Source organism: Rattus norvegicus, chromosome 8, assembly GCF_036323735.1.
Source record: "Rattus norvegicus strain BN/NHsdMcwi chromosome 8, GRCr8, whole genome shotgun sequence".
Classification (NCBI taxonomy): domain Eukaryota; kingdom Metazoa; phylum Chordata; class Mammalia; order Rodentia; family Muridae; genus Rattus; species Rattus norvegicus.
This window is the reverse complement of record NC_086026.1, coordinates 56,844,355-56,870,081: the sequence shown is the minus strand read 5'-3', so window position 1 is coordinate 56,870,081 and position 25,727 is coordinate 56,844,355. Positions and strand designations below refer to the sequence as shown.

At 42.4% G+C, this 25,727-nt stretch overlaps 1 protein-coding gene and 1 long non-coding RNA gene across 9 annotated transcripts in view; one reads left to right on the top strand and one right to left on the bottom strand.

Annotated features, from left to right (window-relative positions):
* The window catches only part of Cadm1 (cell adhesion molecule 1), a 330,891-nt gene that overhangs the window by 205,183 nt on the left and 99,981 nt on the right, over positions 1–25,727 (bottom strand). The window lies entirely within an intron of this gene.
* The window catches only part of LOC102550632 (uncharacterized), a 42,726-nt gene continuing 33,366 nt past the window's right edge, over positions 16,368–25,727 (top strand). For all 3 annotated transcript variants that reach the window (XR_005488643.2, XR_010054154.1, XR_010054153.1), the window contains exon 1: positions 16,368–20,337. This is a non-coding gene — a long non-coding RNA (uncharacterized LOC102550632). The remainder of the gene's footprint in view (positions 20,338–25,727) is intronic.

Below are 25,727 nucleotides of genomic sequence, written 5' to 3'. Positions count from 1 at the left end.
TTTAAAGGAAAAGGAAGATGGAGTTGGAAACTAAAAGTTAAAAGAGAGTTAACATTCTTATCAGTCATTAAAATTTATGGACTTTATTTGGCTTTTGATTCAAACAAACAAAAATATGTTTTCAGATCAGTAATTTTAATATAAATATTAAAAATTTAGATGTTGGCTAGATGTTGGCATGAAGAGAGATTTGTTTTGTTTACCCATGAAGATAGAACTTCTGTGCAGTCTGTGTCTTTCAGAGGTATATACTGAAATACTTATAGGTGAGATGCTCTAAGGTCTACAGTTTTGTAAAATGACCTGTGGTGGGTGAACAGGTGATATTATAGATGAAATAACACTGGCCACAAGTTAATAATTGTTGACGTTGAGTGATGGGAACATGAGGGTTCAATATACAAGTCCCTCTGCTTTTATATGTTTGACATTTTCCACAATAAGAAATTTTAAAATGTCAAAAGCAAAAACAAACAAAAACACACAACTATAGCATTAAAGTTCAAGTCAGGGTTATCTTTGGAAAGAGAAGAAAAGCAGTAATTTTAAGAGGCCATGAGGGAGAATTCTGGGGTCCTGTAAAGTTCTATTTCTTGATTTGAGTAATGGTCACTTGTGTGTTTACTTTGTGATGTTTTCCTTATTGAAGTATGTGTTTATATATCATATGATTTCTGATGTTATGCTTCAATCAAAATCCCTGAGTATGCAGAAATCTAGACTACGACTTGGCAATGCAAAGATGAGAATTTATTCGACCAGACAGGATCTTTAACATTTCATGTTTAACGTTCACATTAGAAATGAATGGACTTTGAACAAAAATTGTATTATGAAAATTATAGTCAACGTTATGGGAGGTAACTGGGAAACAGCCCCAAAAGGATCCAGGATATGAAGTTAGTGGCTGGGGAATTGTAATAACAACCATAAATAATCTATCAGGTGATAGTTAGGTCAAAAGATGGTTACAAATTCCTTTAACTGGTCTTTTAATTGGTCTCAGTCTCTCTTTAAATCCGCCCCCTCCTCTCTCCCTCTCTCTCTCAATTTTGAGAGAAAGTTTCACTATGTTTCGGTGGATGGCCAAGAACTCACTATTTAACATAGGTTAGTTTGAACTTAAGAGAGATCCTCCTGTCTCTGCATCCTGAGGGCTGGGTAAAAGCATACGCTTTCCCTGCCTAGTTTTTCTTTGACTCTTACACATGTGTACTTGAAGGCACTGATATATAATAACGATGAAACTACTTAGCTTTTTAATAAATTAAGTAAAAATGTAATAAAAATAAGTCAAGTTATGTTGAACAAAGCTAAGTGTATCTTTCAATATTGTGAAACAAGCTTTTGGTATCAGTCAACCTTGAAACTGAACCCAAGTTCAACTAAAAGTTAGAAAGCAGAGGACAAAAATGTCATCATTTGTCTCTCAGTTTTAAGTCTTTCACGTAGAATGCTAATAGTATTGCCAATAGTAATACTACAAATAGTAGTACTACAAAGTAATAGTAATACTACAAAAGGGTACAGTATCTTCATTGGTAACATTTCTAAATATTCTTCTAAAGGAGATATGAAGAAAATAGCAAAATTAAGAGGATTCTTAAAAATTAAGAATACAAAATAGAATATATGAGGGCTCTCAAAAACCATGAGAATTTTAATGAAGAGGAACAATAAATAAGTAAAATAAATAAATAAATAAATAAATAAATAAATAAATAAGCAAGCAAGCAAGCAAGCAAGCGTTTAGCCATAGCACAACTGGGTGGTTGAGAATTTGAAGAAGCAATAACAACTTAAGCCCCGTTCCCCCCAATTGCTGTCATTTCAAGTTGTTGCTGTTTCAAATATGTTTCTACAAGTGAAAATTTACATGCCAAGGCAAGTTTGGAAGAAAATATTCAGTGGTTATAAACCACTGGTTAAAACCAAGTCACATGGTATAAAACCCAAGGGAAAGACACCTGAACCAGACAGCCATGAAACACTGAGCAGGTCTGACTGAACAGATATCACTTCCTGAAGTAGGGAGAGACCATGCAGACCCTGAGGAGTCTAACAGGGAGCTCCCAAAGACACCCAGGTGCCTCTGGCCTCCCCTAGAGAATCCAGCTTTTCAGAGCCCCAGAGACTTTTAAGGTATGTGGTATATTTTGACAACAGCATGTTTTATAAGTCATTTGTCACCAGCAAACTTTAGACAAGGTTAATGAAAGTTCTGTCACTTTAATGTCTAGCCGGCTTTAAATTACAAATGTCATGCGCCATGACTAAAGAAAGGGCACTAGAATAATACCATAAACCATCATCTCCGGGGACACACAGGTAATTGCATAGCTCATTAAAAAACTGTTTTAATTATTAATTGACCGTGTCAGAGTTGTCCTTTGAAGTCAATTTCAATTTTTTTTCCTTGCAAGCATTATGATTTCAAGCTGACCTACAGAACTTTGTGTACCACCAAAAACACTGCTCCTTCAAGAAGCTTCAGTGCTTGGGAGGGTTTACAAGCCATGCAAATAAGCTACTCATTGGGAGGAAGGGAAAAAAAGAACATTTTCAGAGAGGTTCTCCAAGTGCAAAACCACAAACAAGTAAAATGGGTTCAAACAAAATTACCCAGGACTAAACGATCCACTTCTGTGATGATAAAAACAAAGACTAAAACTGTAAGGAAACTCAGCACCACCCTCAGAACTCAGCTAAGGTTACATAATTGATAAGTGAGTAAATGATTCAAGAAACAAACTGCCTAGATCATAGGAGCTGAATAGTCGGCATCAGAATGGTCAGTCACAAAATTCACACACCTCATCTACCCTAGAGCTCCACTCCCCATGAGCTAGCATAGCCAACATTCTCGTAGTCTGACAATGAATATAGAAACTGTCTTACGAAGGATATCCACTTTGCACAATGGTCAATGACAAGCCTAACTGAGAGAAGACAAGCATCTATAATGTCAGATGGCAGAGCTCCTTCTGATTGATTTCAAACTGAACTCTCACTACCAACAAATCTCTCAAAATCAGGAGCTGATGAATTAATCCAGTCCTTGGTGAACATTCTTGCAAAGAGACACTGCCAACCTCAGGTATGAATGATTCATCATGCCATTAACAATTGAGGTGCCATGTCTGCTCTATGTCTGAAACAAGGACCCTCTCAAAGCACACCGAACATTGCAGGACACGTGTGTTAGGTGTGGTAATGAAGCTGACCTTAGACTACTTCCTTCCATGCAAACACTGACAGCAAGTCTGTGCACCAAGTGTTCAGGGCCAACAAGTCCTGATTCAAACTCAGGGTCAATTTATGGAATCTATTATTATTAATGACCCTGCAAGAAGGTTCACACTGGAAGGCTGACAACATCCTTGGGACTAACAGATCATCTCCCAGCAAGTAAAAATGAGGTAAGTCTACTCCGCTGCCTTGTCACATCTTGAGAATTAAGCAGCAACTACCAAGTGTTAGCAGAAATTATTCTTGCTAGTCTCTGAACTCCTGACTCTCCTTTGTCACATCAAGTAGAGATGGGTAGATAATAGAGAGAGGAGGTAGTCATTTGTGTCCATGCTTCCTACATTATGAGGACCTGAACAAGCAAAGAAAAAAAATCAAATTATGCAAGAGATGTAAGTCTAAGAGCATACATGTAGTTCAGAAGATGCTGGCACAGTAAAGAAAGGGGGTTCTCTAAAACAAGGGCCAGCAGAATAAGACTCACGGTTCAAACCCAACAAACCATGTGCTTTTTTGGACAGCCCGTGAGCTAAGAATAGTTTCCCATCTCTGAACAGCTGAGAAATAATTTTAAGAATAATATATCACAACACATGAAAATCCTATGCCATTCAAATCTGTCTATAAATAAAGTTTTATTGGCACACAGCCATGCACATTCGTTTACATATTGTCTACAGCAGCTTTCACACCACAACAGCAGAGTTGAAGAGCTGTGAAAGAGACCGTATGGCCCACAAAGCCTAACATATTTACTATCTCGCCCTTTACAGAAAACGTGTGCCAATCTGTGAGATGACACCTAATGTCCCAACCTTTGAGGGCACATTCAACGAGCTAGCTCCATCCCCTTCCTTCCATTACTGAATACTTCAGACCCCCCCCCCCAGGAGGTTTTTGCAATGAATGATAAATATCTTTAGCTGGAGGGTACAGAGTGAGCATTTCCAAATCGATGGCGAAGTTCTGTCCCTCGTATACACATGTAAGTGCAACGCAACATGCAATATTCTAATTCAATTGGAGAAGGACTCCACAAGCCATGTTTCCATTAACCAGATCTTATTTGATTTAGCAGAGTAATGAATGCTGAATCAGGTTAGGGCTGTTAAGCCTATCTGGCCCTGGCAATCTACTGAAATTAGGATAATAAAACCAAAGATATGTAATACTGAAGACATTTAAAAAGAAAATGTGTTTATCTTCAATTAAAATGCTCACAATACTGACAATTAACTTATTTCTCCTTCTTACAGAAAGGTTAGGTTGAGGAAAACAGCGGAGCAAAAAGAAACCCAGCCCCACACGGGGACAGTGCTGCTACATTTTACAGGACCCAAAATAGCCCAGTTTTTCTGTGATAGCAACATTTCACGCATTTGGGGGAGGGAGGAAATAACAGGCAAAATAAAGATGTTCCAAATATTCTTTAACTGACAAAATGCTGCCCTAAGTTTTTGCTCCAATATAGCTGAACCGCCTGCCTGGAGGAGGAAAGGGAAGCTATGTGATGCTCTCGCTATTTACTTTTGAGCAGCGCTGGAGGACTAGGTGGTCACCACCCCGAATCAATGTCACCTTTTGAGACTAAAAATGAGATTATGGCTCAATTCATTCTCCATGTTTTATGAGGTTATTGACATCAACATGAAAGATATCAGCTCCACTAGCTGTCATTTTGGTATGTCATAAAATATAGTATCCTTATTTGAGGCACCAATTAATTTTATGAGGAAAGAATTTTAAAAATGTAGTTTTCCTACCCTTGGAGTATAGGCCATATATCACAATCCAGCCGATACGTAGTTCGGATGGGAAGGAGCTACAGGAAGTGGCCGTTGACAATGTTGGGTTTCAGCAATGACTTTTGAGAGGGCTCTCATCACTCCTCCCTCTTCAAAACTGAAGGCCAAGCAGCCTACAGCTAGAAAAGAAAGACAGGCAGCTTGCCTAGTTCCACATTTCCCATGAATTGGAAGATGTAGAGTAAATTTGGAAATTAAGTCAGACCAGAAAGCAGGAAGAATATAATCAAGGAAAAGGGAAGTAAAAAAGGTTCTGCTGGCAGCGAGAGAGAAGTTAACTCAAAACCAAGCTCCCATGGTTTCGTGTGCAACTCCAGCCAAGTCACATCCCTCACATGGCCGCTCCGATTATTCTCTTAAAACTGCTACTGTGTGCGATCCTCAAAATATTACACCATCCATCAGCATAAGTGGGCCCATTAAACGTCTCAGGGTAGGCCATCCGGCCAAGTGGAAACACAAGCCTAATGATTATATGAAATAGGAACCAAATGATTTAGGGGCAAGAGTTTTCTAAATTTATCTTAAGGCAAACAGTATTTTTAAAAACTTAAGTTGAAGGAACTATTAAGTCCCCTGACAACATGACAGTTGGGTATGGTGGCATGTCATTGGAGGTGGAGTCAGGAGTCTGCATAGAGTTGAAGCCCAGCCTGGGCTCACCAGACTATCTTAGGAAGAAAGAGGAAGAGGAAAATGAGAAGAAGAAAAAAAAAAAACCCAACCGACCAAACAAACAAAAACCAAAACAAAATACTTATAAAAGATGACAGGTAGGGGTGATCGATTTAAAAGGGTGTAGTGAGACTCCTTAGTCAGGTAATTATATAAAGGACCGTAACGAGGGTCTCTCAGTCCATTTAGTGTACGATGGCGACCTGAATCACATTCGTGCTCCTTGAGAATGCTATGCTCAAAGTTTAAGATCATCTAAGCCACATTGGATGGCTCAATGGGTTAGAGTTTACTGTGCAAGCATGAGGGCCTGAGTTCAAGTCCTTAGGACTCATAAAAAGTCTAATCTACGGCCTCTCGTGCCTGTAATGCCAGTCCTTCAGGGGACAGGGAAGGAAGGGAATGAGGTTTGCTGACTACCAGCCTACCTCTCAGTAAAGAGAGAGTGCCTCAAGACAACACGGCAAAACAGTAGAGCAATACCAACATCTTCCTCTGGCTTCCAAGCACTCATGGGAACAAGAATCTACATACAGATGTGTACATTTGTGTACACACACACACACACACACACACACACACACACACACACACACACATGCTTAACAATTCTGAAACTCTTTTGATTTTTTTTTAAATCAAAGCTGAATATATAGCTGCCAGACGTGCTAAGAGGCTTCCTCTCATCCAAGCCTTCCAAGGAGGTGGCGACGACTCAGCACAGTGAGAAATGGATTCCAGAGGCAAATCATAGACTATAAATGCCAGTTGCCGTGGCGCTCCTCCAATCACTGAGAACTAACACAGAGCAGACTGCTACAAGAATGCACATGGTTAATTCACTATTTACTGGAAACCAACAGCACATACCAAAGACAGCATAGACAGAAGTCTGAGGACCCGGCTCTTGTTTTAGCTCTAATTGCCACTAAGTAGTCTATTTGACCTTGAGAAGGTCACTCAGCTGTTCAGTGCTTCGGTTTTTTTCTTTCCCTTGGTGTTTTCTTTACACAGAGTTTCACCAGGTATAGTCCAGGTTGGCCTGAAACTTCTCATGTAGCCCAGGCTGGCCTCAAAAATCTTCCTGCCTCAGGCTCCCTGGTGCAGAGATGAGCAATCACAACTCTATTTTCTTATGTGAAATCGGGGCATTTTCCTTACTAGAGTTATAAGGATTGAAGAAAAAGGCATATAAGCTACTGGAAGCAGGGCTTGGAACAGAGTCCATAATGAAATTTTATCCCCATTCTCCCCATAACTGCATCAGTGTTCATCAAACTTGAAACTGTGCAAAAGCACGCTAGGACGGTGTTTCTCAAGTGTGATACATGGGAGGGGATTTGAAGAGGCACATAAATAAGCTTCATAAGTTTTAATAATTGGGATTTTAATTTCAATATATATAAAAAATACAGCCTGACAAATCTGTGATTTCATGGCCTATACCAATTTAGATGTGATTGAGCAGAAAATAAATAAATCAACTTAAAGGAGAAATGATGTGTAAATGATAATGTAGAAGAAAGACAGGAGGGAAACTCAGAAGAAACACTATGCTCTGGGAGTAAGACGGGCAGAAGGAAGGGGTTCTACCCTCACGCTGGCCACCCGAGCGATTCGTGGATCAAGAATAAACAAACGTAGGAATCAGCTCAAGTTGAAAAAGTTATGTGTCACGGGCCAGAGGCATGGCGCTATGTCCCACTCCTCTTGGCGCTTTCAGGGTATCACATATAAAAGCTCTTTAAAAATAAATGAGTTTAACAGTTGTCGTGCTGAGTGTGACATAAGCTGATTTGGAAGCCCTTGTGCAGTAGCATGATAGGGATTTGTATGTTAAATCTTTTCTTTGAATTATCCCGGAAATCATTATTTTCTCACCTTCATTTTCTTTACAGGAAACTGGGAAAACAAAGGTTTCTGCTGCTTCAACAGCCAAATCACTCAAGGCTCTTGGAGCAAGACATGGAACAATCTACTTAAAACTATCAGATCCAGGACAGCTAAATGGCTTTAGATTCCAGTGAGTAGCATCCTGAGAGACCTTGCATGTGACAGGAATAAGCTGAATTTGCATTTGACAATAGAGCGGAGCAAAGCAACACTCCCTTTCAAGGGAAATAGGTAGCAAAATAGAAAAGAAGGAGAAAGACTTTATGCGTATTCCCTGGGAAAAGCACAGGTGGTTAAAGGAGCCCACAGAGGTATGCCCTTCCTCACAGCCTGACACATCTTAAGACAAAACAGGCCTCTTAGGTCTCAGAATCCACGCAGTATACTAACTTGCTTCTTTAATCTCCCTCAGAGTGGCCTTCTGTGGGATTCCCTCAACACATTTTAGCAGTACACCTGTCTCATGTCAACATTCATCTCTACACAGTATGAGTTTAAAAGTAAATAGCAAAATGCTACGAGGAAAAAAATAACCAAAGCCACATGGAAAGGACCCAATGCCCAGCCAGCAAATGGCTGGTTCGGGGAGAAAGGCACTGAAGGATCTACAATTCAAAACAAAAAGCACAAATCAGAATAAAAAAAGGAGAATGCAATGCGGTCTCTGCAGCACAGGGGCCATGCTTCTACACCTGAGGCAAGAGCCTGTTAATGGCTGACTGCCTTCCTACATTAGGTAATAGGAAAGGAGAAAAAAGACCATATCCTAAGATCTCTCTGTCATATTAAGAAACATTCCGACCATGGCTACTGCATCCATTTGCTTTGCAGCTGCCTCTGGACCACACTTAGAGCAAAGCCCACCCGTATGAGGAGGAGCTAAGACACTGTTTACCCCACCACCAGCTTAGAAAATGCACAGGGCGTATAAAACATCTCTAAAGACAGAACTGGGATTTAATGGCACTTCTAAGAGTTTCTCAGATGGGAATGTTTGAAATATTAAAGAAATCCTACTTTAAAGAAAGCTTTCTTTAAAGGCTGTCGTTGAATCTAGGCTGTGGGCTTGTACCCTGAGTTTTGCATTTTACTTGTTTGCCCGCTGTCTTTAGCTCCACTTCATACCAAGAGCCTGAAAGAGAAGGAGCATGCTAAAAGTAAAAGCTCAGGAGACTAAGCTCCCTAATGGACAGGGGGCGGGGCCCGCAAACCCACCAACAGATCTGCATGGAGAATCACAAACCCAGGGTCACTGCCAGTAAATCAGCAGACCAGCGCAATGAACGCAGCCGTCGATATGGCTATTCTACCTTGACTTTTGAATGTCAAAAATAATATGGACAGAATTGACTAAGCAGTCTCCAAGGTACTGCCTTTAAAATTTTTAACTTTATGGCCATTAAATATTGAACAGATAATTGGATTTATCCCCTTCAGTGCTTTATGGATGTACAAAGTACCTACCTTCTCCTGTTTTATTCAAATTAATGGCATTCTTTTAAAGTGCCTGCCCTGAGTGCATATTCCAGCCGGCTCATGACAAGGAGGTTTCATCCTCTGCTTACCGACTCCTTCTCTATTTGCCATGAGAGGGCAAGTATACACTGGAGCCCACACTGACAGTTAAGGGCAAACTCTGTGAGAGCCTGTCACTCTTAAACCTGCGATCACTCCTCTCCCTGCCTCGAACTCCAGTTCCCAGTGTGAGCTGGCCCTCTGTTGGCTTAGCAGAGAAAACCCATCAGAATGCACTCAGAATGGTGTTGATGTCACGATTTAGAAATGTCCTTTACCACTGGGTAGCTTGCTGCTGCATTTTAAAATTGAGTCTGGGGAAACACAAGCCTTCTAGTGCACCTCTAGAAAATTAGCTGGGACTGTGTGTTGGACAGAGAGGAAAAACCACGGCCAGGGAAAGGCTGTGCAATCCACCGCAGTGATAAGGTATTTCCGTCAAGTGTGACTAACACCTACAAACGTACAATCTGAGAATAACTCTGGTGGAGGCGCTAGTGGAAAGGGGTTAATGGAAATAATGTTTTCATTTGGAACAATATAAATCCACAACTGGCATTCCATTGGCCCATGACCTCCCCTTCCCCAATCCCTGTTCAAGTCATTTGCTAGTGTAATTGAAACCTTCTTTCAGAGTCTTTAGATTTCATTTCATGTTTTGGGGACAACGCAGCTCAAAGACATTTACCATCCATCTTTCTTAACATTCCTAATCTAAATAGAAGACCCAAATCCAAGACTATGCCTTTGATGGATCGCTCACCTCCCTGTACAGTAGAGCTTAAAAGGGTCCTATTACTGCGCTCAGAACCCGCACAGAAAACACGCATTCATACTCATTTTCCTCTCTCCCTCCTAACTGAGAGGCATATATTCATTTCTTTAACTGTGCTTTGAAAGGAAAGGAATTTCAACAAAAAAAAATTAACAAAAGAACGGGAGAAACAAATGGCACATTAAATTCAGGTGGGAAAAAGAGGATCACAACATGACGGGCTGGAAATACTGCCTTGTGGAAAAAGGATTTGCTGCTCCTGAGTCAAACATGGAAGATTTGTCTCAGAGCTTTTCTTGTATGTGAGGCTGCTTAATCCGGGGCTCTGTCTACTAATGTCTCTCACAGCTGAAAGGGGCAGCAGAGGTGTGTACTGGCTAGCCAATGTCACCAACCTGGGCAGTAGGGGGATGTGCTGGCCAGCCAATGTCACCAACATGACCCTCCTAAGGGAAGTACTTCTAAAGATCATCTCAATTATTCTCTTATACATTTTCAGAACTGTGTTTTATATTGAATGTTTGCCATGGAATGAATATAGCTGATTTGATAGAAACCTGAATAATTTGTAATGACTTATGGGCAGAAAAATGTAAACAATTAAAGCAAAAATAGACACCGTAGGCATCCATACCACTAGTGGGTAACTACACCCAAAATTATACAATGGCCAGAAAATTCCCAACTACACAAAGGTAAAGCATTGATTTTGTAACTATATGACCCTGACCATCTATGTTCCAAGATGGCCTGCTCTCATACGCATGCCTGATTTCTTGGGTTTATGAGAGGTATCCTAGTCAAGAAACACAATCCCAAGCAAAAGTGACTGGCAGACCCCTCCTTACAAACTTGATATCCCCTTTGGGATTATAAACCACTATTTCTGTTTCTGTACTGAGACTGTTTATAAGAGAAGAAGGTAAGACTGGGCACACTCTGATATTAAGACTACATGCGTTATCGCTAATGAAATTACCCACTAAAGGTGGACAAAGCACCTGAGAAGTTTATTCCTGCCTCTGATTCTGCAAATCTAGATCTTTCCTGGAGCCACTACAGGTGAGCTGTTTGGCAGATCATTCAGGCATTCCAGACTAACCTCTGTGAGGCCATCATTCCCTAAGCCCTAGCTGTAATTTTGAACACGAAGCAGACACAACCATATCACACGGGCAATGGTCACAACTCCAAATATAACAAGGACAGAGAGGACTCAAAGTCATGTCACGTGGAACAAGAGTATATCATGGCCTTTGATAGGAAATTGTTCCATGTCTTAGTATTTTAAAAAGATGCAATCAAGAGTTTGATTCCTGAAAAGACCACATGCTTACTATGTCTACGACTCAGAGATGTTTGCAAAGTTAAGCCACAGGGATAGGAGACAGTGAAACCCAGAGACAAAAATCCAAAGCTAGCTGCAGTAAGGTCCTAGGAAGTAGACTGGGTGAAAGAAAAAGAGAGGCCGGGCGGGGAGAAAGGGAGTGGGGAGAAAGGAAAGGAGAGGGAGAGAAAGAGCTAGCAGACCGGAGGAAGGAGATGATTTTAGCTCTGAGAATGAACCATGCCCTTTAACAGATGATCAATCTCGCCAGTGATGTGTGTTCAGGATATTTTCATCTAAAATGGCCCTTTATATTTTCATCATATAAATGCGGGCCTTGCAAAGCATGTGACTCATCTCCATATTCAAAAAACAAAACTAATAAATCAGAATTGGGAAAGAATAACAACCTAAAATTGAAAGCAAGAGGAGGTAAATGAACACAAATGGGCTTCAAATGAATCACTAACCACTAGGGAGAGGCGAAGGAACTCAAGTTAGGATTTCAGTGGTGTGCTCTGTATTCACAGGCAAGGAGGGACTGTGGCAGATATGCCCCGGGCTTTAAAAGGCTGCCCTTCTGTTGTGGCCTGGGTAAAGCTGCTCTGAGCCTCTCACTGTGAGTGATACAGGGCTGAATAAATGTGTAAGGAGCTGGGGATTTCACCGAGGAAGACGGAGTAAATAGAGGGAGACCCCTAGGAGGGCTGGAGAGGTGGCTCAGCAGTAAAGAGCAGAGGACCCAAGGTCAGGTCTCAGCATCCACATCCGGCAGCTCACAACTGCTGTAACTCCAGATCCAAGAGCTCCAACACCCTCTTCAGAATTCTGACGGCATGTGCATTCACATGCATATACCCACACATAGACACACCTTGACACATGATTAAAAATAATAAAAATAAACCTTAAAAACCTACAAAAAAAAGAATCTCTGTAGAAATAGTTTAGACTAGAAAGTAGTAGTAGTGTGGATTTATGATCCGTAAAATGTGTGCATGAATGTGTATGAATACATTATTTTTACTGACTCTTAAGAAAGCCTATATAGGAACCCCAAGTAACTAACACACCTAGTACCCTAATGATGGTTTCTAATACAATTTCCCTTTAAAAGGAACCAAAATTCCTCAGATAATGCTTCATTGCAAAACCACAGTAAATGGGGCACAAGAGGAGTCTAGAACATTTCTTGCCATAAAAAACCATTATACTTCCAAAAAAAGCAAGAGCTGGTCAAAAAAGGAAAGAAAACCAAGCTGGGGGTGGGGGTGGGAGCTCCTGCTCCTTCGGTCTAGAGGAATCTGACTACCCAAATAATCTCAGCAGCATGAAATATAAATTATTAAAAAGGGAGTTGTAGGGGTTGGGGATTTAGCTCAGCGGTAGAGCGCTTGCCTAGCAAGCGCAAGGCCCTGGGTTCGGTCCCCAGCTCCGAATAAAAAGAAAAAGAAAAAAAAAGGAGTTGTAATTACATGTGGTGGCACATGCTTGGATTCCCACCATTTTGGAGAGTATATTGTGAGACACTGTCTCATAAAAAGAGTAAAAAGGTTCCGTGTGTGTGTGTGTGTGTGTGTGTGTGTGTGTGTGTGTGTGTGTCCCCGTCCTGTCCTATATGTCAATACTAAAGACTGCTCACTATCAACTAGTAAATACTTATGGATGCTATAGTTGGAAAATGGTTGCAGGAAAGAAAAGTTCAAGCAAGACTGTCAAAGAATCTGAGAAATGTTTAATGGAACAATATATTTACATGCACTTCCTCACCAGTTGTGAAAATGTATATCCAATACACAGTGAGGAATCAGATGATGCCTTGGGAATATCCACAAAACTAAAATCACCATCACAACCCACAGGATGCTCATACCTCTTGGCACAAGACTGTCAAAATGATACCCCCATGTAACCAGCCGTGTGACTGGGAATACAGACTTGATCTGCTCAGACTGAAACATCAAATGAGCCCAAAGGGGGGCTTTCTGTGTGAGGAGTTGACTACAAAATCGTATATGATGAGCCAACTCAAACAACTGTTCTCCAGTAAAGGAAACTGCAAAGACAACCACCCGGGATCCGCATGTTATTCCAGACGAGAGCTCATGCTGTACAGGACAGCTTTAAGTCAAGTAGCCAAGCTGACGTATAGACAGATCAGAAAAACCCACCACTTTTATGTTAAAGTGCCCAGAGCTAATAACTGTACTGTAGTTATAGGAGGAAATGTTGCTCTTTAGAAATAGGAAGTATTTGAAGGCAAAGGGGCTTGAGGTATGCGATTTAGTCTCAAATGGTTGAGGGGGAGGGGGATGTCTTGCTACTGCTGCAACTTCCCCTAAGTTTAAAACCACTGCTTCAAACACCAAGTTTTGTTTTGTGTTTAAACTCCCCTCCCACGTGGCCTAGAGACTTTGGAATAACATCCACAGCATTGCTAATCTCAACCTTGTTTCTGTGACCATCCCACATGTGTGTACAGTAAACAGACAAAAGGTTTGACACAGTGCTGTTGGTGAGGCTGAAACGTCTGAAGGTGCGTGTATTTTAAACTAACAGACTGGTTAGCGTGATTGTATTATGGAAATTTAACAAAAAAACAAGCAGTAGATAGATGTGTTTAAAGAAACCAATCACAATTGGAAACACAAGGTACTAAGTGAAAACAATGGACAACCTCCTCAGGACATAGTTTGGGAGCACGTTTCCCTTCTTTATGTCTTCTAAACATGTAATGTTACAATTTTAAAAACCATCAACTTCCTTCCTAAATTAGCAACTCAAAGTACATAGGAAGAAGCTCCTCTTTGCTCAATAAACAGCTGCACTTTGGCTGTCCAGCTATCTGCTCGGAGCCACTGAGGCCCCAGCCATAGACCCAAGGCAGCTAAAGACGCCACACTAGGAAACTGACTTCACCTCAGTGGTCATTCAAGATGCGGACTCCACCTTCAGAGGCTTCTTCCTCACTCTTGTCCTTTATGTTTTGATTTACTGAAGGGTTTCAGGAAGATATACTGCATTTACGTCTACCCTTCCTCTCCCTACTCAACTCCTCTTGGGAGTCCAACCAGCATTCCCCTGTTCTGGATGTGTTTGGTGCTCACCACTTAGGATTGGAGCGATCACTTAAGACAAAACAAAAACAAACAAATAGCCAAACTGCCCCCCCAGCAACCACAGATTGCTTGTCACCCATGGGGGTAGGCGGGGAGGGGGGATATCTTTACTCATGAAATCTTTCTCCGCCCATGTTGGCAAGTCAGCTGGTGAGGCCTCTGCCATTCTGACCACACTCTGAAGAGTACATGGGTGCCACATCCCTGTCCTGGCCAGAAGGTACTATCACTTGTCAGCCACTCCAGTCCTCAGGCTCTTGAAATCTAGGCTGAGGACAACAGGATCTCCACCTGCGTGTCCCCACCTCACAGGAAGGGGAAAGGAACAGCAGGGCGCTTCCAAGGACAGAGCAGGCTAAGGTGGCATCCCCGATGACATCCTGCTCTGCCTGCTCCTGCTCAGACTGGAGAGTACACATTCAAACCGAAATTCTTCAGCCAGACACAGCGGGGAGACCTGGTGCTCCTGAGCGGGACCTGTGCAGCCCCATCACAGTAAAAGAAGCCCAAAGCACCAGTCTCCCAGAGCACTCATGGGCAGTCATTGAGAGGAGGAGGCAAGGGGGCAAAAGGAGAGAGAAGTAGGAAACTGGAGGAGAGACAGAGACAGAATGACAGGAGGAGTCACTTATTAAAGTAGGTGGCAGTAGCCAGACGTAAATGTTTGGTTAACAAGAAGGGAAACTGAAACAGAGACTGTCACTGAGGAAACAGCCAGGCGACACATGTGACAAAACAAAAGAGGAAGTTTCTAGATTAAATAATTATTACAATTCAGTTCCTGTTGAAGACACATACCTCTGCAAGCATTTAATTATACTTATTTCTTAATGTACTTTGGTTTGAGTAATCTCCAACTTCAACTGAATCTCATAAACTCAGCCAATGAAATAATTAAAATTCTTTTGCCAACTTGATTTGGACGCAAAAGTCAAACGCTTCATTTAAAATTTATGTGAGGCACATTCATAAGAATATACTAATTTCTCATTCGGTTTTTAAATTGAATCCTTTAATGACTGCCGATAGCAAAGCAGTAGGAATGGATAGAAGAGTCAAACAATTGACAATTACCCAAAGTTCCTGTCAGGTCCTATGAATCAACAATTGTGTCCAAACTTGTAAAGAAAACCACTGTGCATTCGTGTCTAAAAATCTTACAACCTGACTGCACTATGAAACAAAAATGAGCACAATTCGGCATACAACCTAGAGAATTCATCCATGGGAAGGAATGGAGTAAAGAACGTCGCTATGAACCCGTGCTTCTTCTGAAGGCAACACAACTCTCGGGCTGTGTAGTTTACTGCCGTTCCTCTGCATGTTCCCATTCTTTATCAGCACAATGGTTACAATGGTCTTTCAGACTTGGCTGATGAATGGCAAAGCAACTCAGCTCCATTTTGAAATGTGAATGACCTTGGAACACGGTACCACATACCAACAGCAACAGTTATGCCAGAGACGAAACATCAGCCACTGACATTATCAACTGCTGAAGAGAAACAGGCAAGGGAAGAAATGAGGGGGCTGCATAGTGAAAACTTACTCTAACAAAATACTTGAATGATAGACAATGATCAAAGACGAAGATGTTCGTCATAACACTGTTGACAGGAACAAAATTCAGGGAGAGATCTACGGCTTTAAAAATAAAGAAGTACTACAATCAATTAGTATACATCAGGAGATTAATTACATGCACACTGGGATGTATGCCTAGAGCGTTATTGCAGAGACAGACTCCGAACACCACAATGCTAACTAATCAAAAGCGAAACGTGCTCTCCATCAGTGTGTGGCCAGCGGAACTATCCCTGTCCACAGAACCAGGCAGTCAAGAGCTCAAGATCTCCAAAGCTGCAGGTACACCTTTCAAACCACGCACTAGGACTGGGAGGCAGGTGGCTGAGAGTTCAAGGCCAGCCTGACTTCAGATCAAGTTCAAGGACAGCCAGGGCTACATAAGGTATCCATTCTTTTGTTTGTTTGCTGGTGTGTTGTTTTCTTTTTTTCTTTTTTAAAGAGGAGAAAAATTCTTGCCTACATAAAGAATTAAAGGAAAGCCGTGGGTACATGAGACTCTGTCTCAAAATACGTATATCTCCAAGTAAATAGGATTATAGGTAAATTTTGTACTGAGTTCAACTTTTATAGATTTTTAGAATTAAAGTAACATGTTTATTTTTATAATGAGAAAAAATAAAGATACCGTAGAATACTTGGGATAAAACATATTCTCGGTGTTGTCATTATTATCAAGAAAAGGACTAGAAAGTAAAATCTTGGCGGGGGGGGGGGGGTTGGTTAGCAGTATCTGGAAAAAAAAAAGACATGTTCTAAGAAACAGAAATCATCATTCCCCTCAAATTAAAACTAACAGAAAGTAAGACACAGATCGGAACAGCTTCTTGGGATTCTTTTCAACCAGAATCAAATTATTAAGATTTCCTTTTCAAATTCAATATAAAATCTGACAGGAAATGTGCAGACTGGGAATCTTATTAGTTTTAGTTCCTGACCAACACATCCATGAAGGAGGAACAGAAGTGAAAAGCAGGGTGTGCGCTGGGGAGCTGGCTCGGCGCACAAACCGTCTCTAGCAAGCACAAGGTCCTGAGTTTAATCCCCCAAACCAACATAAAACGTCAGATCCGGTGGTGTGCGCTTAGCTCTGTAACCCCAGCGCTAGAGAGACAGAGAAGAGCAGATCCGAGGGCCTCACTGGTCAGTCAGCCTAGCTTCCCGGGCCAATAAGGCCTCAAAAGTAAGGTAGCATTCCTGAGGTAAAACAACAGGTTCCAGTCCAGGTCCTCCACACACCCACACCTGCACATGCATAAGCACACAAAGAAAAGAGAAAACCCAAAGTATTTATGGCCTTAACACCATCTTTGCCTTGAATATAAACTAGAAATCAGTGTTAATTTATGAACTTATCAATAAATCAGCCAGCAAGAGTCACCAATCACAGAGGTAAATCATCCATGAGGAAAAGACTGAACTGATGGGGAGAAGGAGGAGGCAGGGAGGCAGGAAAACAACACCGTGGAAAGAGGAGAACAGCCCACCAAGCTCGGTGAGGCTCCTCTTCACGAAACAGTCCTGCACAGGGCTCTGAGCAAATGCAAAGGCTGTGGAGGACCAGTAGGGCTCGCCCACCCTGCTCTGGACTGAACACTGCACATGCTCTTTGGAGGGTACAAGGCAATGCCTATACAAGCGTAGGATGTTGCTGTCATCTGACACTGTTGCTTCTTGAAATTACCTCAGATCTCTTGTCTAAATCAAGCGTTCAGGGCCAGCCATAGATTTGGTGAAAGAGAATATGAAACCAACGTAAGAAAATTCAAGCAAACCTATTACTTTCCTTTTAAGCTCAAATATATTTCTTAAGGCTAAACATCAGAAGCAAGGCACTCAGATCCCAACCCTTCTCTTTATAACCTCTGCTTTGTATCTAGCTCCAGAGGGAAAACTGTGTTTACAAGAACCACGAGACACGTGAAAAGCAATAACCAAGATAAATGAAAAACCGCTAGGCTAAGTTTTAGTCAGAACTTTATTGCAATGGACTTGGTTTTATGAGATGAAGAAATCTACTTTTTTCTTGTCTCCTCTAGCGTTACACATTGAAAAACAAAACATGATTAAACTATTCTTTTAATGTCATCATATCGTTTATAAAGAGCTTAAGGAAAACAATTTGCATGCAGGCTGAGCACACTACAGAGAGCTTGGGTGGTGTGAAAGCCAGCGTCAGAAGGTGAAGGTTCAGTCTAGTGTTAGCCCAGGCACCAGCACAGAATCCCATGTCTGCTTTCCCTTCCCAGCCTGTGGGGTCTGCTGTTGTTGCATGTCTATTGATTTTTGTTTTGTTTCACAGCCTTAATTCAGAGTGTTCTGAAAACTTAAAGACACTTTTTAAACACTCAAAAGTAGGAGGAAATCAGAATTAATGCTCATTTCTTTTAATATTCCAGAAGCAAGAGAACCAAGTGTCACGTCAGAATCATTAGATTGTTTTCATGGTGTGAACACAAGAAAGAAAAAGCAGGGGTTCTGGGAACTCCCCACGAAGTAGCAAGGGTCAGAGCCAAAGCACAAACTCCAGGACACCTATGATGTACTCCCTTGCCCTGAGGTCAATTGGCAGCCATTACTGCACAGAAACCTGTAGCTGGACAAGCTAATCTGCTTACTAGAGTGATCTGAAGATTATTTTTAAATCCCAAAGCCCAGACAAAGCACCCCAAACTTTTCGATAACAATTTCTGAGAAGAAATCAAGACTCAGTGCCTCTTTTTTTGAATCCCCCCTTCCCGCAAAACCAGATTTTCCTCATGTTGGTGTCTTCACATAAACATGAGCTCAGAGAATTAAAGGGAGCAGAAAAAGAAGGGGTGAAGTAAATAATCACCAGCCGAATGCATACATCTCTGCTCTCTGTGCAGAAAGTCATTTCCACACGCACTCTGTGCACTTCCTGAAGCTTGCTCAACAAAATGCTGAGAAGTTCATTACAAAGGTACAGTGTGCTGTACACAGTGTGCAGGATAAAAGCACCGCGTGCTGACATGCGCCTCTTTACGAAGGATGCTGATTGGGGAGAGAGAACAAAAGAGAAAAGGCATCTATGACAAACCCAAAACAAGCTTATGCAGGCTCCAAGGTGACAAATTGGCGGCAACTAGAAAGAGATGTTTGAAGAATGCCAGCCAATTTGCTTAACCTCCGCTACCACGCTCCAGAGCAGTGTTTCCTTTACCTGCATCCCCTCCAAAATGTTTAGCTAAGTGAACCTCTCCAAAGGTTGGCCCTTCATAAACGTGTAAATGGCCCAAAGTGACCAAAGCCAACACTGAGGGAAATATATCCCATAGCCCAACCTTAAGTCTTGAAAATCGAGTAAGGCAAAGGTCATTAAATCCTTGTATTGAGTTCCATGATGGAAAAAGGAGACGGGAGAAAGCTTCCTAGACCCTGCAACTTCAACTGTAATAGAAAGACGTGGTGCAGTTCACTTTCTAATTCCAGGTACTATTTAAGCACAGCCCACAATCTCCCTCAGCACACAGCACGCTCTTGCTCCTCAAGCCCTTCTTACACTCACATGGTTTTGCTGGTACAAGCATCCCATTTGTCTGAGAGTATGGCAGGCAAAGTGCTCCTGGTATGCACGGCACCATTGGTGCACTCAGCTTAAACCCACGGAACTCTTTATCCTTTGGAAGAGTAAGATTACTTTTATGCAATCCAAATGGGAGAGTATCCCAAATACCAGATGATGAAGGAACCCGAGACCATAATGCAAATGTGCTGATGAACATCACGCAATTTGGCTTCAAAAACACCTCTGGGTTTGGCCGGGCTTCCACATCCATGAGGGGGACAGGGAGGATGTGGCTGCAGCGGTCTAGGCAAAGGGTGCGTGTCCTTGTTTATGCAACTGTAACGATTAAGACTTAGCAAATCCCTTCCAGGACAAGCAGAGGTGGCAATGGTCTACCAGTGTATGTGCCTCGAAAACAGATGTGCTTTGTTAGTGTAGCATAGGATTCAACTATGAGTGCTTCTGAAGTGCGGGACTCCTTTTCCTCAGTGTTGGCTTTTGTCACTTTGGGTCATTTCAATGCCATCTAGGAAGGGCCAAGCTTTGGAAGCATCCCTTGGCTACACATTTTCTGAAGAGAATACACAGGAAAGGAAGCACTGCGGAACAGATCCACCCGAGACTAACATGGCAGCTTGCTTTCATCCTCTGTCTCTTCTGCCTCTATCATGCAGTGAAGTCACAATACACTTGTGACAGAAAACCTCCCCTGGCAACTGGCTGACATCATAAACAGCAGATTACGACTTGGCTGCAAAGCCAGAGGAGAAGATGGTCAGGGAAGAAGAGGCTATAATTCAAACAAATCTCTTCCATAATAGCTATGTGAATACCAGCCATTACTGGCCAAGTAAATTGCTTTGTGTGTAAGTATTCTCTTTTTGAAGTTTGCCCCAGTGTGAAAGTCTCTCTGTAAGTCAGAACCTTCACATTATTTTAATGTACTGCTCCGTATTTAATAATCTTAGGCTTCAGACATCCGTCTGTTACCATGGGAATGACAGTAGCACAAATACAGGATTACAGCTATCAAGCAAGAGAAAAGAAATTATGAATAAGCCTCGTTATGTTCAATAATTAGCTACATGGGGAAAAAAAAACAAAACCCATGAATTTAAGTTGATGCATTTATCTCAGTGTTTGAATACAACTCTGAATGTGCTATTGCTTTAAAATGAGATTCTAGCCAACTGCCAAAAAGTCCTTGACGACCAGTTGTTCGTCAGTAGCACAGTGCAGAAGCCGGTCCTGTCCATCTTTCCCAAGTCTTTTCCTGCAGAAGGCTGCTAACTGGTAGGTAATACATCCCAAAATGGATGCTGCTAACTTCTGACAACATGTCAGTGAGCATTCCTGGCCCCTCTACCTTGGAATAGTTTCCGAGGAGAAGCTGTTTTCCCAAGCCAGGTGGGGCTGAGGACGAAACCTGCCATCGGGAAGGCAAGGGCTTGGACCCACCACCAGATCAGTATGTAGCCTCATGCAGGCTTTTCTTGACAGTTTCACCATCTTTGAAGGGGGACTGCAGAATATGAAAGTTCAATTTGAATCATCAAATGATCCACTTAGCCCAGGACGTAACAAGAAGTCACCATACTCTGTTGTTTGCATGAGTGGCGGGGGTGGGTGTTACTGTGTATTTATTTTGTAGGGACTTTGTTACTGGAGGGAAGTTGGACCAAGTGATTGATAAAGCTCCTGAGGTAACCAAGCTGTCAGAGACGAGATTCAGATACACGAGAGTCAGGTCACATCATCCAGGCTTCCCTGTATATGTGGTGGACTCTGGGCTTCCGGTAAAATCAGCCACTTTCTCTATGAAGAGCATTCTTCATTATCCCAGCTAAGTCAGGCAGCAAGAACAAAATCATTACCACTGTTAAATCAGAAAACAGTCCACTAAGATCAACAGCTCCATGGTACTTACTGATGCCCCTAGTCCCCTCTCTCATGGGCTTTCTGCATTCTACAGCAATGGCACAAAACATCATTGGGGGAAGTAATTTTAGAACGTCCTATCCAAATTAACTGGTCTTGAATAGACTCTGATTAAAATATAAAGGGCTTTTAAAATAATTTGAAATGATTCACTGGCACTAATTTGGAGATATTTTAATCTCTAAATGTGCAATGAACTGTGGTCTCCCTTGGCCTCAGCCTCTCCTCGGGACCTTGCCATTGAGTTGAACCACACTGGCTAAAACACTGGGCCCTGTAATTCCCCAACTTAGTTGTCTTCCAACTCAGGAACAACTAACTTCCACTTTCAAAATCAGACTGAGTGCACTTCCACTTCCCGGCGAACAGTGCCCATCTGTTTACAAGGACAGATCACTAGATAATTCTGAACTCCACAACGTGACAAGTATTTAAAGACCGGCAGGAGCTAACCAATCTCGGCTTTAGCACTCTTCACTCGTCTCTGTGAATCTCATTCCTGATGAAACAAAGGCATTCTTTTCCCAACATGCAGTTCGAAGATGTTCAGAGATTCTTCAGAAGCCACCTGTGAAACAGCACCTAGGCCCATCTCAAGTGGGCTTTTCTACTATGGCTAGTAAGGTCAAGGAGATGTTTGCTGCTCTGAAAGTGCCTCCTCAGACCCACTACAGATTCCTTTACAAAATCCTTTGGCGCCTGGTCTCCAGGATTGCTGAATCTCAGACAAAGACACTTGAGATGACAGGTACACAGTCAGTTTTCCTTTGTCCACATTGTAGCCTCACAGTTACTTGTCATCTTGATCAAAAGAGGTAACTGGAAAAGTAAAAGGAACTACACCTGTGTTCTGGAACACTGGGACAAGCATAAATAGTACCTGATTAATCTTCCCCGGTGTGGTGATTTGCATATGCTTGCCCCAGGGAGTGGCACTATTAGAAGGTGTGGCCTTGTTGGAGGCAGTGTGTCACTGTGGTGGGTGGGCTTGAAGACCCCCCTCCTAGCTGCCTGAGGATACCCAGTCTGTTCCTGGCTTCCTTCAGGTGAAGATGTAGAACTCTCAGCTCATCCTGCACTATGCCTGCCTGGATGTTGCCATGCTCCCGCCTTGATAATGGACTGAACCTCTGAACCTGTAAGCCAGCCCCAATTAAATGTTGTCCTTTATAAAACTTGCATTGGTCATGGTGTCTGTTCAGCGCAATAAAACCCTAAGATACTGGGAAAATTCTTATATCACTGTACCTTCTTAAAGAGGGAGAAAATTGGGAAAGGAAAAAGCCACAGTTGACCTTCATGAAATTAACACTGGGGTACAGAGTTCCAAATAACCCCAAAATCATTCCCTCTGCACCCCCTTGAGACCGGCAGCCCTGCCTTTCTACTCCTACACTGAAATTCAGCAGAGCAGCTTCAGGGAGCCTACTTCAAACAAAAGAAGAAACAAAGACATGTAAAAACAAGTCATGGAGAAAAGCCAAAGGCTTGCTTTGTGCAGGTTAGCCCCTTGCCCACAGCAGCACAGCACACATGAGACTAGAACTTACTACCATGGCGGCAGAGACAGGGATGGAGTCTTAAGCACGCATCCGTTCTTGATACTGCAGTAACCAAGCTTTAGACTGTCACTTACCTAAAAGAAAGAGGAGAGAAAACAGCATTATGGTCAATGTAGACACTGACTCCTTGAAGGCTTTGTAGCTGCTGGAAACATTAAAGGACACCTTCATTTCCTAATCAGTACACCCTGATGGCAGTGGCCAAGAAAGCGCTGCCTTTTCATATCTGGCAATTTTGCATTCTGGGTTGCGAGGTGTTTAAATTCCCTTCTTTTTTCTCACTTTAGCCTGGAACAGCCTTTATCTTTCTGAGATGAAAGAACATTTCTTAAAAATTGATGAATCCTCTGTCCAGAAAATTACACAGACGCCTCTCTCCATGTAAGTTCTGGGGTTCACTGTCCGCCACAGCGCACCCATTGACCTTATGATGAACACCTGTCTGACAGGAGAAGACGCTCTGAATTACAATACAATTCAAATTTACTTCAGAACCTCACATAAACCTTAAATCCCTGGGCCTGGGAGATGGCTCCAGCGTCAGTAAAGCACCTACTGCATAATCAGGAAGAGCAAAGTTCATATCCCCAGAACCTACATAAAGAGCTAAGCATGGCAGAGCATGACTGCAACCCAGCCTTGGAGAGGCCGGAGAGGGGAGGAGCCCTGAAGTATGTCGGTCAGCCAGAATATCAGAATTCCTGATCTTTAGGCTCAGTGAGAGCCTGTCCCAAAAATAAACATGGAGAATGCCTGAGGAGAAACACAGGACATCCTCTTGGGCCTCTACATACACAGGCAGGCACTCACAAGCACATACCTACGCGTGTAAGCACAGACCAACACATGTGCACGCAAGGGGGCACACGCTCACGCGAGCGCGCACGCGCACACACACACACACACACACACGCACACACACACCTTTAAATTCCTAAAAAGCCTGTGGTATGTGTGAAAATCTTGTACCTTGCAAAGAAAAGATGGGAAAAAATGCACACTCTTTTTAAGCAGATATGACATGGACACAAAAAAACGTGATCAATACTAAATAGGATTTTAAAAGAAATTGGAGGGGGGAAGCCAAGGATTTGGTCTCCAACTAAATCTGTTTAAGCATTCAAAAATAATTACTAGGAAAACCTAAGCAAGAAAAGGTGTGTGTGTGTGTGTGTGTGTGTGTGTGTGTGTGTGTGTGTGTGTGTGTGTGTGTACGGACTAGGCGAGGGGGAAGATTGACTGACTGACTACAACGGAACCATGGCAAAGCTTCACCAGGCCTGTGAGATGCCTTAGAGGGTAAAATCACTTGTTGAACAAACGTGAAACCTGACAAACTCCAGAACCCAGGTCGGTGAGAGAGAACTGATTTAGAAGTTTTCTGTTGACTTTCACTACAGATTCTGGCGCACATACGTAAGAGATATGCACAGTAACAAGTATTTTTTAAGGATTGTTTTTACTCTAGGCGTTTGAGTGCTCATCTTCATATAAATAATTGTACCACATATGTGCCCTGGGAGGTCAGAAGACAGCACTGGATCACCTGGAACTGGCATTATAGGTGGTTGTGAGCTGGGCAGACCCAGGACCTCTGTAAGAGCAGTAAGAGCTCTTAACCACTGAGCTATCTCTCCAGAAATTTGTTTATTTAAAAACAATAACTAATTTTTTTAAGATTAAACCATAGTATGGAGTTACTACACACATAATAGCGTGGCTTAGTTGCATGATTTAAATGCTGCACCGTGGCACAAAAGGACAGCTCAAAGACTAGCCAAAGCCTACATCTGGTACAGGATGGCAATATCTTCTACCAGTAAGGGAAAGACCTTAACAAATGGTTTAAAACAAATGATTTAAAAAGCTCCAAAGTTGAGCTTCTCTCATAGCTCACATTATGTTCAGATTGCCATGGAACACAGCGCACATGTGTGTGTGTGCGTGTGTGTGCGTGTGTGTGCGTGTGTGTGCGTGCGTGTGCGTGTGTGTGCGTGCGTGTGTGTGTGCGTGTGTGTGTGCGTGTGTGTGCGTGCGTGCGTGCGTGTGTGTGTGTGTGTGTGTGTGTGTGTGTATCAAGCATCTGCAAAGGCTACATCATATGTCACTAAGCAAATGCCAATTGCAACAGTAAGATATCAATGTCCACCTTTAAAAATGGTCCCCATCCAAGACACTGACAGATGGCAGCAAAGGACGGGAAGCAGCAAGACCTCAGTCACTGTCAGTGGGGAGGTCCAACGGCCACAACTATGGCGGCTTCTTGTAAAACTGAGCATTCTTCCACCCGGCAGCCATACTCAGGTTTACCCAAAGGCATTGGAAATTCTGTGTCCACGCAGAAACCCACACACAGATGTTTACCACAGCTTTATTCTGAAAGCAAATGAGCTCTCAAGCCATGAAGGAAAACACCTGAGTGCTTGTAAATGAACGGAGACAATCCAAAATGGCAGTGTCTTTATCATTCTGTAAATCATAACTGTGTAGAGATAATGAAGAGATATTTCTGTGGTTGCCCTGGGATGAAGGGAGAGCAGGAAGGATGAAGGAGCAGAGGTCAGAGGTCAGAGGTCAGAGGTCTTCCAGGGCAGTGGAAATAGTCTGGTGTGATAATGATGAAACCTATCATTTGTGCAAACCATACAAGGTCCAAGAACGAACTTTAAAGGAAATCATAAAGCCTGGGTGATAATTAGGTGTCAGTGCGGGTTACCCTTTTTAACAGACATTAAGCTTTGTAGGGGATGCTGACA